This window comes from Lissotriton helveticus, chromosome 11 (assembly GCF_964261635.1).
Source record: "Lissotriton helveticus chromosome 11, aLisHel1.1, whole genome shotgun sequence".
In the NCBI taxonomy this organism is placed as follows: domain Eukaryota; kingdom Metazoa; phylum Chordata; class Amphibia; order Caudata; family Salamandridae; genus Lissotriton; species Lissotriton helveticus.
The window spans coordinates 309,311,356-309,323,379 of record NC_136072.1 but is presented as its reverse complement, the minus strand read 5'-3'; the positions used below and the strand labels follow the sequence as shown (position 1 = coordinate 309,323,379).

At 47.1% G+C, this 12,024-nt stretch overlaps 1 protein-coding gene across 2 annotated transcripts in view; it reads right to left on the bottom strand.

The window, feature by feature from the left end:
• The window catches only part of YEATS2 (YEATS domain containing 2), a 1,326,518-nt gene that overhangs the window by 358,975 nt on the left and 955,519 nt on the right, over positions 1-12,024 (bottom strand). The gene's annotated exons all lie outside the window — the stretch shown is intronic.

Genomic DNA, 12,024 nt, shown 5'->3' with positions numbered 1-12,024 from the left:
GGCCCGTGCGCTTGGAATGAGCTTCCCATTTCTCTCAGACAGGCCCCTAATCTGATGTCTTTTAGAAAGGCCTTGAAAACCTGGCTTTTCTCCAGTTAATTTCATGGCTCCTTTTTGTTCTGCAGTTATGTCTCCTCGCCCTAAAGGACTTCTTCGCCAAAGCGCCGGGACACTCCTACTGGAGTAGCCGTTGCGCTATAGAAGAATCCGATAACATAACATAACATAACATAACATTAGTGTATAATGTGAACAGTATATGTGTACGTCCACTTGGATATTTTTACACCCACTTGATTAAAGCCCCGCCTAATCACAGGAATTTTAGGCCACTGATCCAAGCTCAGGCTTGGCAGCACCATATCTATATAATGTTGTTAACCATAGTAGGAATGGGTTTATTGTGGAAACACAGAATAGATATGATTTGCTCTCAGGCCTTGAGGCGTGTGATTGACGTGAGGAGTTTGAGCGCCAGGAAAATGTAAGATCAGCTGAAGTGAGCCATACGGAGATCACACAGGTGAAAACGAGTGGAAATAATGTAATCTCTTGGAACATTGCGGGACTGGGTACAAAGATGGTGGATTGTAACAGGATTATGTATATTAAGCAGTTTCAGATCATTTGTCTGCAGGAGACCTGGTCAGTGGATTGTGACCTCTTTCTCGAAGGGTATAAGGCCTTCTATATTCCTGCGTTAGCATCCAGCAGGGGTAGACCTAAGGGGGGCCTGGCGACGTTTATTTCTGTCGCACTCTCCTGTAAAATACTAAGAGTTTTAACAGGCAATTCTGGAATTATTGGTTTAGTATTGAATGGAGAGAACTGTTTGGCTGGTTTGGTGAATTATTATAACGCTGTCAACTTATGTTCAGTTTCTAGCCCAATATCAGCACTAAATGCATTTATTAGTACTTCAATGAAGGAATGTCTCCATAACCTTATGATTATGGGCGATTTTAATGTCCATCCTTGTGGCGACCCTCTGCTGAAAAGCATCACGGATTTGCATTGTGATCGCTCCGAGGGCTTGCATTTGGAACATACGGCGGAGGGGGAAGTTTTTAACGATTTATTGAATGACTTGGATTTATCGTTAACTATGGCATTGAGGGATCCTTTAAAGTGTTTTGAGATCCCAACCTTTAAGGGTCATGGGAGGGGTACCTTCATTGATTATGTCTTACTCTCTTTGTCAATACAGTCTTTTGTGGACTCTTTCATTATTGAACATAGTGAATTTAGTGATCATAACCCACTGACTGTACACTTGAAGGGCCCCTGGGTGGCTAAGGAAGGTCGGAATTGTATCACAGGCAGGTTGAGCACAACTGATGGGAGACGACGTCTTAAATGGTCTATGATTACTCCAGACTTGTTGTATAAAAACATCAAGGACAATTGCATAGAGGAAATTGCGAATTGTATTCAAGAAGGGTCTGACCCGTGCCAGGTCCTTAGTGCTTTTCAAAGCCTATCGGACAAGGTGTCTCAGATGATGTTAGTTCCAGTAAAGAACACCGAGATCGGGGGACCAAGATGGTTTAATCATGACTGTTCTAAGGCGGCACGCAATTTAAGGTTAGCCCTGGCAGCTAATCCCAGAATAAAGGAGAATGTTCAACAGTGCCGGAAAGAATACAAATCCGTTATCGCCATATGCAAGGAATTTTTAAGAGAAGAGGCATGGGGTGAGATTCTTGACCCCTCTATCCTGAAGTGTAGCTCTAGATTCTGGGCGATAGTAAAGAGACCTTTCCTGGTTCAGGACCCGGGGGATGGTCTGGAATGCTGCATAACAAAGGAGGAGTGGGTAACACATTTTAAACAATTGTATTGCTGTACGACGAATGATAACTTTAATCTTTCTCCTCGCAATAAGGGTGATACTATTAGGTTTGATAGAGGTGAGGTCACTGAGGGTATAGTGGGACTTACAGCCGGGAAAGCTCCTGGCCCTGATGGGATCCCTCCAGATTTATAGAAGTCTGAACCTAGCTTTTGGGCACCCATATTAGAGTCGGTCTTTAACGCAGCTGCTAAAATTGGCTACCCACAATCATGGGGGGTCTCCACGATTGTCCCAGTTTTTAAGAAGGAGGACAAGGGTAGCCCACTTTGTTACAGACCTATTTCATTAATTGACTCTATGGTTAAAATAGTGGGCAGAATTCTACTGCAGAGACTTTCTGACTGGGCGCTGGAAAATAATATCATGTCCATTTCTCAGTATGGTTTCTGCAGTGGACGCTCTACTATTACGCAGTGCCTTAACCTCTTTTTAATATTAAGCAAGTACACTGTTGCTCAAAGGGGTACTGTCCACCTTGCTTTCATGGACTTGTCATCTGCTTTCGACTGTGTAAACAGGGGAAAGCTGTGGCAGTCCATGAGGGATAAGGGTGTTGACAGCGGGATTGTCAACTTTCTTGTCGATTTACACAGCAACACCAGTGCTAATGTTAGGTATTCTCAAGATCTGTGCATAACTAGTAACTTTTACATCAGAAAGGGTGTGCGTCAAGGATGTATTCTCGCCCCCTTTCTTTTTGACTTTTATATTAATGAGCTAGATAGCGTATTGCAGAATGTGAAGGCTGACTGCCCCAGAGTTGGCAGGCGGGGTATTACTGTCCTTTTATACGCAGTTGATGCGGTTCTAATTTCTAGAACCGAGAGGGGTCTTCAAGCTTTATTAAATGCTTTTAAAATGTTCATGACGGATAGAGACCTCCTGGTCAATAACTCTAAATCTTTCGTCATGCAAGTTGGCCAACAACCAAGAAGGAACTTTTTATTTAAAATAGATGATGTAGCAATCCCCATTGCAAAATCATTCTCGTATCTTGGGGTCCTTTTTGATACCAAACTTAGTTGGGGTCCCCATCTTGATAAAAAGAAAAGGGAATTGGTAAGGGTGAATGCTTCTATTTTTAACTTTGCATCGAAACTGGGGAAAAACCTAATAATGCCATGATGAAACTTTACAATGCAAAATCAGTGGCAACTGCCGTTTATGGTAGTGAATTATGGGGCTATGTGCCCGGAGAGCAGCTGCAGATTGCTGAAAACTCTTTTATGAAACGTCTCCTGTGTGTCCCAGCAGGTACATCCAATTTTGTAGTACATGAAGAGTTAGGGTCGCAATACTTATGTGACATTTTTTCTTTACGCCCGCTGACCTGTTGGCTAAAATTGTGGCTGAATCAGGACATACCACTGACACATTTGATCGTGAGAGATTACCTGTCTCAGGAAAAGGCAATGGGTACCCCTTGGTTAAAATATTTGAAATCCAGTTTTTCCAGGCTCAGCCGTTCGAATTTGTTTGAACACCCGAGCGGGATTGTAAAGAGTGATGTGGAGTTAATTAAGCGAGCCTTCCTTATGGACAGAAAGGTCAAAAGAGAAGGAGAGGAGCTCCTGAAACCAAGTGTAAGAAAATGTGTTATGTTAAAAACATGTGAACCGATGGAGCCCTATTTGACGGGCTCGCTGACCTCCCATGAGAAGTTCCTGTTAACAAGGTTTAGGTTAAATCTCTTCCATCATCTGCTGATTAGACCAAAAAATGATATTTTTAATAAATCTGCTGCATCCTGTGGCTGCGACGGAAAGTCTCCACAGGATATGCTGCATTTTATATAAATTTTATGAATACCCGCGCAAACGCTATCTGGTAGATCTTTTAAAGAAACTCAATTTTAACCTGATCAGACCAGCATTAATGTATCTGCAACTTTTGCATAGTGACAGTATTCTCCAAGTTACTGAATTTTTAAAATTGTCTGTTAAGTTGAAAAATTGTTTGGACCAGTGATGGTCCCTGTTGACAGAATTATCCTTATAATGAATTTTCATGTATGGAATACGCTCTATTTTTGCACTCTTGCACCTTACCCATCATGTTTTACAACTACTGTGTTTTAAATTGCTTAATATTGTATATGTACTTTTGTGGTTTGAATCAAAACCGAAATAAAGTCTCTATTGAATTGAATTGATCTAACTTCTCGGCAGCCCTTCTTCACCGATAAGTTGTGCACGGTGCCGGCGCAACTCGCCGCCAGTGTGTAGCGGAGCCCCGCAATTGTGTTGTAATACTCTACTCTGCGTCAACCCCACGTGGCAAGGGGATGCTAGTGGGTTTCCTTAATTCCCACCTGGACAATAATAGGGTGTGCGAGATGTATTATAGGTCTTACCACCTCACAGTATGCTTATTAAATGAAAGTGTCTGCAGTCTGGGGGGTTACCTCTGGTGGGGAAATCGAGCCTTCTCGGGACGTATTAGTATCGTCTACTTCATCTTCAGAGGTGAAGATATGAGGGCCCCTCTCGCCGTCCGAGCAACCCACTTTAGGCCCGATTTCTGCTGCCACTTGCAGGGCTCTCCGACATTCCTCGATAATTTGTTCATGGTTTAGGGGGGCCTCTAGCTGGTGTCTCTGTCCGGGGTGCGGACTGCACTTGGGTCGCTGTTGCGATTGTTGGTGTTTGCCTTTGGGGCCTCGTTTTTCGTGCAGGGTAGCTCGTGGTTTCCCTGTTTGCAGCTGCTGTTCCGCCCAGTCGTATGCCTCTTTGGGGATCGTAAAAAAGATGGAGCGTCTCTTGTGCATTATTTTAAGCAGCGCTGGGAAGAGTAAGGAATATTGAATCGCTTTTTTCCCAAGCAGGTGATTGACTTCCAGGAACGATGCTCGCCGTCGTTGCACCGTATGGGTGTAATCTGGAAACAACATAACTGTGTTGTCGTCGACCTGTATGGGTCCTTTTTGTCGGGCTGCTCTGAGCACTGCATCTCTATCCCGAAAATGAAGCCGTTTTAGTAGTAGAGGTCTAGGTGGATTTTCTGGGGGTGGCTTCCGTGCTGGCACTCTGTGTGCTCTTTCTACCAAGAAATACGGGGTTTGTTTGGAGGCCGGGGTGAACAACTTGAGTCACGATTCTACATATTCGACGGGATTAGGGTCCTCCACTCCTTCCGGCTAATTGACCACCCGATTGTTGCATCATCAGTAGCGGCTTTCTAAGTCATCCGTATTTTCTTCAAGGATCTTGACTCTATGTTGAAGTTCGGTCAATGTTTCCTGTTGAGTTAAGATTTGGGTCTCTATATTCTTGAGGGTTTTGTCTCCTTGTGTTACCCTATCCGCCAATTTCTGATAGTCGTCTCTGAGTAGGTTAAAATCTGTGGCTAACGCGCCAAATCTGTCTTCCATCGTTACTCGTGAGAGTTCAATTGCCACCAGTACTTTGACCAATGTATCGGACATTGATGATGGTATCATGGTATCCTCTTCCGTTCTGGAGTTTTTCGTTAATGGGGAGAATTGTCTTGTGTGGGCCGGCGTTTGCGTGTTCATAATGATGCGATGTCGTCTCATTTTTGAGGTCAGTAAGGGTGTTGCTGTTGGTGGTACTTTGGTTAGCTATACACTCTCCTGTGTCGGTGCGTTTATTGCAATGTAATTGTGAGAAGTTGGCCTGATGTGCAGTGTTCACTATTCTAGTGATCACTATATATCAGTCCAAACAACCCTTATTGATGATTGGTTGTAAGTCAACCTTATAGACCAGCTATCCTAGTAGCATGGATACGAGCAGTCTAAGGCTAAGACTCTAGAGGGCGTGTTAAGCCAGCTGTTTTACCATCACATTACCCCTTGAACACCCAGTGAAAGGACACCACACAAGTGTTATGAAAATAAACAGTGTATTTATTAGAATCACAACAACCCTGTACTCTTTATGAGGACAGGGTGCTAGGCACACAACAAAACTCTTACGAAAATACTTAAGTTAGCACGTTATACACAAATGCCCGAGGGGCACGAAAAACCATATACTTTAAAAGTGGAATGCGAAATTACTAGCAGGTAAGTACAGTACTAATAGGCTTTGGAATCGCTAGGACTTGACTATAGAATCGTTAGATTACTTCTAGGAGACCTAGGGGACTCGGGTGCAGAGTGTGCACTCTCACGCGGGATGCGGGACAAAGTCTATGGGAGCTAGTAAAGGCAAAGTTAGTGTTCACGGGCGAACCCGACCTGGTAGGAAGAAAACGACAGTGGATCCTGACCCTAGGATAGTGAGGCTATGCTGGGACACCGAAGTGCCGAAGTTACCTAGCCCAGGGGCTGCAGCTGCATAGGTCTAAAAAGACGTCGGGAATCTCGTTGCCGGACCAGGAGCCTGGAAGAAGGAAGTTGCTGGCAGGCGACCAGTGAAGGAAAGTTCGATGGATCCAAGCCTGGATCAAGGAAGAAGAAAACCTGAAAGCAGAGGGGACCAAGTTCTTGAATCACTAGCCAGTGATTAAGTGGGCACCAGGATGGCACCGGGCGAAGTCACCGCAGTCAGGTGAGTGGGCGCTGCTGGGCTCTGCAGTCTCTCGGACCAGGAGGCGTTGTCGGCGACCAGGATGGAGGTGCGAGCTGTCCCACGAAGGATGAAGTCGTCGGCGTCGAAGTTACCCAGGAGTGGGCAACAAGCCTTGGCTAATTCAAGCCCACGCGGTGGACTCAAAATGGCGTCTTGAGTGGACCAGGAGGGTCCAGGGTGCTCCTCTTCGGGAAGGGAGCAAGGGCCAGTCTGGAGCAACCAGACCAGCAGCAGAAATGTCGTCGGGCGTCGTCAGGAAGGCCACAAGCCAACGGGCTAGTAGCCAAACAACGCGGTGAGCAGCGGAAAGCAGAAGGGCCCCACGCAGATCGTGGAGATGCTGGGGGGCTGCACTTCGGAGCTGGAGCTGCTCAGAGTCGGGGCTTCTCGGACCCCAAAGCACTCACCAGTAGATTACTCGGCGGGCTTGCTGGAAAGAAGTCGTGCAGTCTTGCAGAGGGCCGGTCCCTTGAGGTCTCGTCGCACCCACGGTTCTCAGCTGGGCTGTAGAGGTGGGTAGAGGTCAGAGGTGCCAGGGAAGCCGGTTCTCGTCGAGCTGGGCAGTCGGATTCCGGAGGAAGGACTTACAGCAGACCGCAGTGTTCTTGGATGGTGCCTGCGGATGCAGGGTGACTACTCCTTAGTCACAAGGGAGAAATCTTAGGAAGAAGTCTTGAGTTCCTTTCGCAGAAAGTAGTTTCAGGATTCAAAGATGATCTGATTTGGAAGGGGGCCAGTCTCTACCTTTATCCTGTAAAAAGGGGCTGGCACGCAACTAAGTCCTGCCCTATGGGTGGGACTAGGAGGGGGGTGGTTACACCCACTTCCTTGGCGGGCTTTTCCCCAGCACAGGGTCTGGAGTGACCCTGGAACTGGTTCCAGCCAGCCTATGCACAGTGAGCACCGGGGTGCCACGTGCAGTCACCTTCCTCTAAAGCCCTGCCTACCTACAATACACAAAACCCTGTCTGGGACGGTGCTGGCACCGCCCCTGGCAGGAAACCCTTTGTCCTTATCTCCTGCTCTGGGAGGACTCCCAGCAGCAGGAGGGCAGACTTGTGTCTCGGTGGCAGCATCCATTTTGTGGATGCTAAGGCTCTGTCTGACTTTTAACCGGGTTATAGGTTACAGGCATGTCGTGTCCCTCTAGAAGGGTGGAATGCTAACCCCGTCGCCAGAATTGGCGAGGGGTTAGTATTCCAATTCGTATGACACCTTACTCGACATGTTTTGATAAAGCGATACCAGAGTTGGCACATAACCGCGAGGATTATAATGCACTTAAGAGTATATGGTATGCGATATCATGGAAACGGCTAAGGGATGGATCCCGAAAGCCGCAGACAGGCTCAGCTCATGCCAGAGCACCATCTCACACGATTCCAAGCACTCTGCCTTCAGGATTGTTAAGGCCTGCCATAGGAGTGACTGATAGGAGATCTGTGTGTCCATTTTTAGGGTTAGATATAGGTATACTATATCTAAAGCAAAGGGTGATTACACCACCTTGCCCCAGCTGTCAAGCAGCCAGTTGTGTCAGATTTGGATGGCCATCCAGGGGTGGCATAATACATGCTGCAGCCCCTGGTAGGCCCTGGGTACACCTAGGCCCTGGGTACCTAAGGTACACAGTACAGGGACTGATAAGGTGACTCAGTATCCAATTTAGATATGTACCTAAGGTACATGGAATCCATTTTACAGAGAGAGCAGTGGGCCTGAGGTCCTGAACAGCAGGGCCTCAGGTCAACTAAGTCAGAAAACCAGCAAAACACCAGGCAAAAAGTTGGGGGCAACCATAGTCAGGGGTCACCCTTCCTACATAACCCCCCCCCAAACGAAAGGAGATAAGGCTATCCTTGTCCAGGTAAGCCTATATTGCCTAAGTGGCCATTTAAGGAAGTACCAGCACTGGCATGGTTACCCCCTATGTCATGGTCCACTAAGCAATCCCTCACCCTAAGGGTGTCTGAGGGTCTCCACCATAGGGAATCTCTACCTGTGGTGTGTTTTGTCAAAGAAAAAGGCTGGTGCTGAAATGGAGTACTGAAGTGAGGCTCCACTAATTTTGGGCTCAGCTTCCTCCAATCATTTTCCACCATATAGGCCTTTCTTTCCAAGACTGAGTTGTTTTGGGCTCTTAGGGTCAACCTCTGGCTACCTACAGCTGGAGGTTGGGTCCCTCTGTTTGGCTTACTGGAGGGACAGGTCAGGTCTGGGGCCCTCAGGTCCCAAGTTTGGCTGTGCCCAACAGTGTCCATCTGTGGGAGGTCCCTAACTAATTTTAAGGGGGATCCCTCAGGAGTATGTTTTATTTTCACTTGGCTAGGACTACTAGCTTCAGTGCCCTTAATCTGCTGATTGGGAAATTCTTTTGGACAGGGGGCCCTTTGGGGTCCAACACTGGCCTCCCTGACCTCTACAGCCCTGGGCTGACTGAGGCAGGGTAGAGAGGGGCAGGTTACCTGCTCCAGACTGGGTCCCACCTTGGAAGGGTCCACTGACATCAGGGGTTCTGCCAGGCTAGGCCTGACTACCTCTGTGGCAGTTTCTTCACAAGGGGTCAGATCAGTTCCCTGAGGAGGCTGATCCTTTCCTAAAGTCTGGTGGGAGGGAGATCTCTCTTCCTCCTCAATACTCTCTGTCTGAGTGGAGTGATCCATAGTTTCAGGCTTCACAACACTGTCATCTGTCTGAGTTTGAGCTGTGGCCATCACAACTCTCCCAACCTTTTCAGGAGGGGGCTCAGTTTGGGTGTGGGCTGTGACCATCACAGCCTTGACAACCTGTTCTGGGAAGGAAGTTGTCTGAGATTGGGTTGTGACTGGCACAACCCTCCTGACCTGTTCAGGGAGGATATCTTGGACTGGGGCTGTGGCTACCACTGCCCCACTAACCTTACCATGGATGTTCACCATTCTAGAATGGGTCTCTTGCTCTACTTCAGCCCAGGCTGAAAGCTCTAAATCATTCCCCAGTAGGCAATCTACAGGCAAGTTTGGTGACACTGCCACTCTCTTGTGGCCAGTGACACCTCCCCAGCTGAGATTGACCACTGCCATGGGATGATCTCTCTGTACTCCATCAATATTGGTCACCTGGTATGTGGCACCAGGTAAAAGTTGCCTTGAGGGGACTAGACTCTCAGTCACCATAGTGATGCTAGCCCCTGTATCTCTATAGGCCTCAACTTTTATACCATTGATGAGGGGCTCCTGTCGGTACTTGCCCAAAGTGTTGGGACAAGTTGTGAAGTTGGCAAACCCCATGCCAGTCTCACAGACAAGAGTATCTAAGTTTGGGGACCTGCTTAGGCCAGAGTCCCCAGGAACTCCCAAAGTAAATGCACCCAAATTCTTGGGGGCACTCCCACCGCCTGGGGGATTACTACTAGTAGTAACAGGAGGTTTGGGAATGTTACTTGGGGGTATGTTTTCCTTATTGTTATTCTTTGGGCAACTGCTGTCAGTTTTTAAATGACCCACCTGTTTACAGGGATAACAATAAGGTTTCTTCTGGTTGTTGGAAGGATTCTGGGACCCACCCCCCTCAGAGGATTTTTGGGGCCCTGATGTGGTTTGATCTGTAGATTTATTCCCACCCTTCTCTTGAGGCTTGGTTGATTCCTTTTTCTGGTCACCACCTTGGTTCTTGGGCCTAATCCTGGTTCTGACCCATTTGTCTGCCCTCTTACCCAATTCTTGTGGAGAGGTCAGATCAGAGTCTACCAGGTGCTGGTGTAATAACTGGTTCTGACAATTATTTAAGACTTGCTCTCTCATAATTAGATTATACAATCCCTTGAAATCAGTAACCTTACTACCCAGTAGCCAGCCTTCCAAAGCCTTAGTGGCACAATCAACAAAGTCAGACCAGTCCTGAGACTGAGTTTTCTGGGTGTCTCTGAACAGCAACCTGTACTGCTCAGTGGTTAAACCAAACCCATCAACCAGTGCATTTTTCAGGACCTGGTAATCATTAGCATCCTCCACTCTTGTAGTGAGGAGCTTATCTCTACCTTTACCATCAAAGGAGAGCCACAGTATAGCTGCCCACTGACTCTGGGGAATGCACTGCACAGTGCAGGCCCTCTCCAGAGCAGCCATCCATTTCTGGATATCATCCCCTTGCTTAAAGGGGGGCACTATTTTAGTCAGGTGTTTAGTATCTAAACCCTTCTCTCTATCTCTTGGGAGATTGCTGCCACCAGTGGGAGCTAGCCCACTCATCTGCTGCTCTCTTGCCAGGGCAAGCTTCTCTTTGGCCAGGGCAATTTCTTCCCTTTCAATCCTCAGTTCAGCTTGTCTCATCCTAGCCTCATGCTCCTTTCTCTGAGGGGAAGTAAATCTCCTCTGTGGAGGATTCCTTCTCCCCTGAGAAGAGGCATTAGAGTGCAGAGATCTATTGGAGTCCCTAGAAAGAGATCTATCTCTCCTAACTCCAAGGTTAGGCCCACTTCGGGTTAGTACTGGGGGGCCCCCAGATCCTAGCCCAAGTAAGTCTAAGTTGGTCCTAGTTAGCCTTCTGACTACCTCAAGACCTTTGTCTACCTCATCCCCAGAGAGTACCTCCTGATCCTCCTCCTCAACTGCTGAATCAGTGTTGGGGAGGTCTGGATCCCCAGAGGTTCCCTCTAAGGCTGGCATGCTCTCATGTAACTGAGAGAGCTTTCTGGCATCATATGTCTCTAAGAGACCTATCAGAAAGGGAATGGTGGGGTTAGACCCCTGCTTCAGTTTCCTGGAGACACAGATTTGTCTCATCTCCTGAAAACTGAGAGCTGCATATCTTGAAGTGACCTGTGGAGGGTCAACACTGACCAGGGGAGTCTCAGTAGAGTCCCCCTGAGTCGACATGCTTTTCTAGTGAGGTGTAAGTGGTGCACTTACCTACACTATATGTTTGCCTACTGATCCCTTGCTAGAGTTGTAGTTTAGGGTGTGCTAGGCCCTAGGAGCTACAACAGCTGGTTCAGTAGAACTCAGAGTATTCTAAGCTAAGTTATATGTACCTTTAGTACTTATGTGATCTTTCACAAGATATTCTTAGGATATGTGTGGTAAAACAACAGCAAGCTCAAATCCCAACCGCTGCTCACCAATGTGAGAAGTTGGCCTGATGTGCAGTGTTCACTATTCTAGTGATCACTATATATCAGTCCAAACAACCCTTATTGATGATTGGTTGTAAGTCAACCTTATAGACCAGCTATCCTAGTAGCATGGATACGAGCAGTCTAAGGCTAAGACTCTAGAGGGCGTGTTAAGCCAGCTGTTTTACCATCACATTACCCCTTGAACACCCAGTGAAAGGACACCACACAAGTGTTATGAAAATAAACAGTGTATTTATTAGAATCACAACAACCCTGTACTCTTTATGAGGACAGGGTGCTAGGCACACAACAAAACTCTTACGAAAATACTTAAGTTAGCACGTTATACACAAATGCCCGAGGGGCACGAAAAACCATATACTTTAAAAGTGGAATGCGAAATTACTAGCAGGTAAGTACAGTACTAATAGGCTTTGGAATCGCTAGGACTTGACTATAGAATCGTTAGATTACTTCTAGGAGACCTAGGGGACTCGGGTGCAGAGTGTGCACTCTCACGCGGGATGCGGGACAAAGTC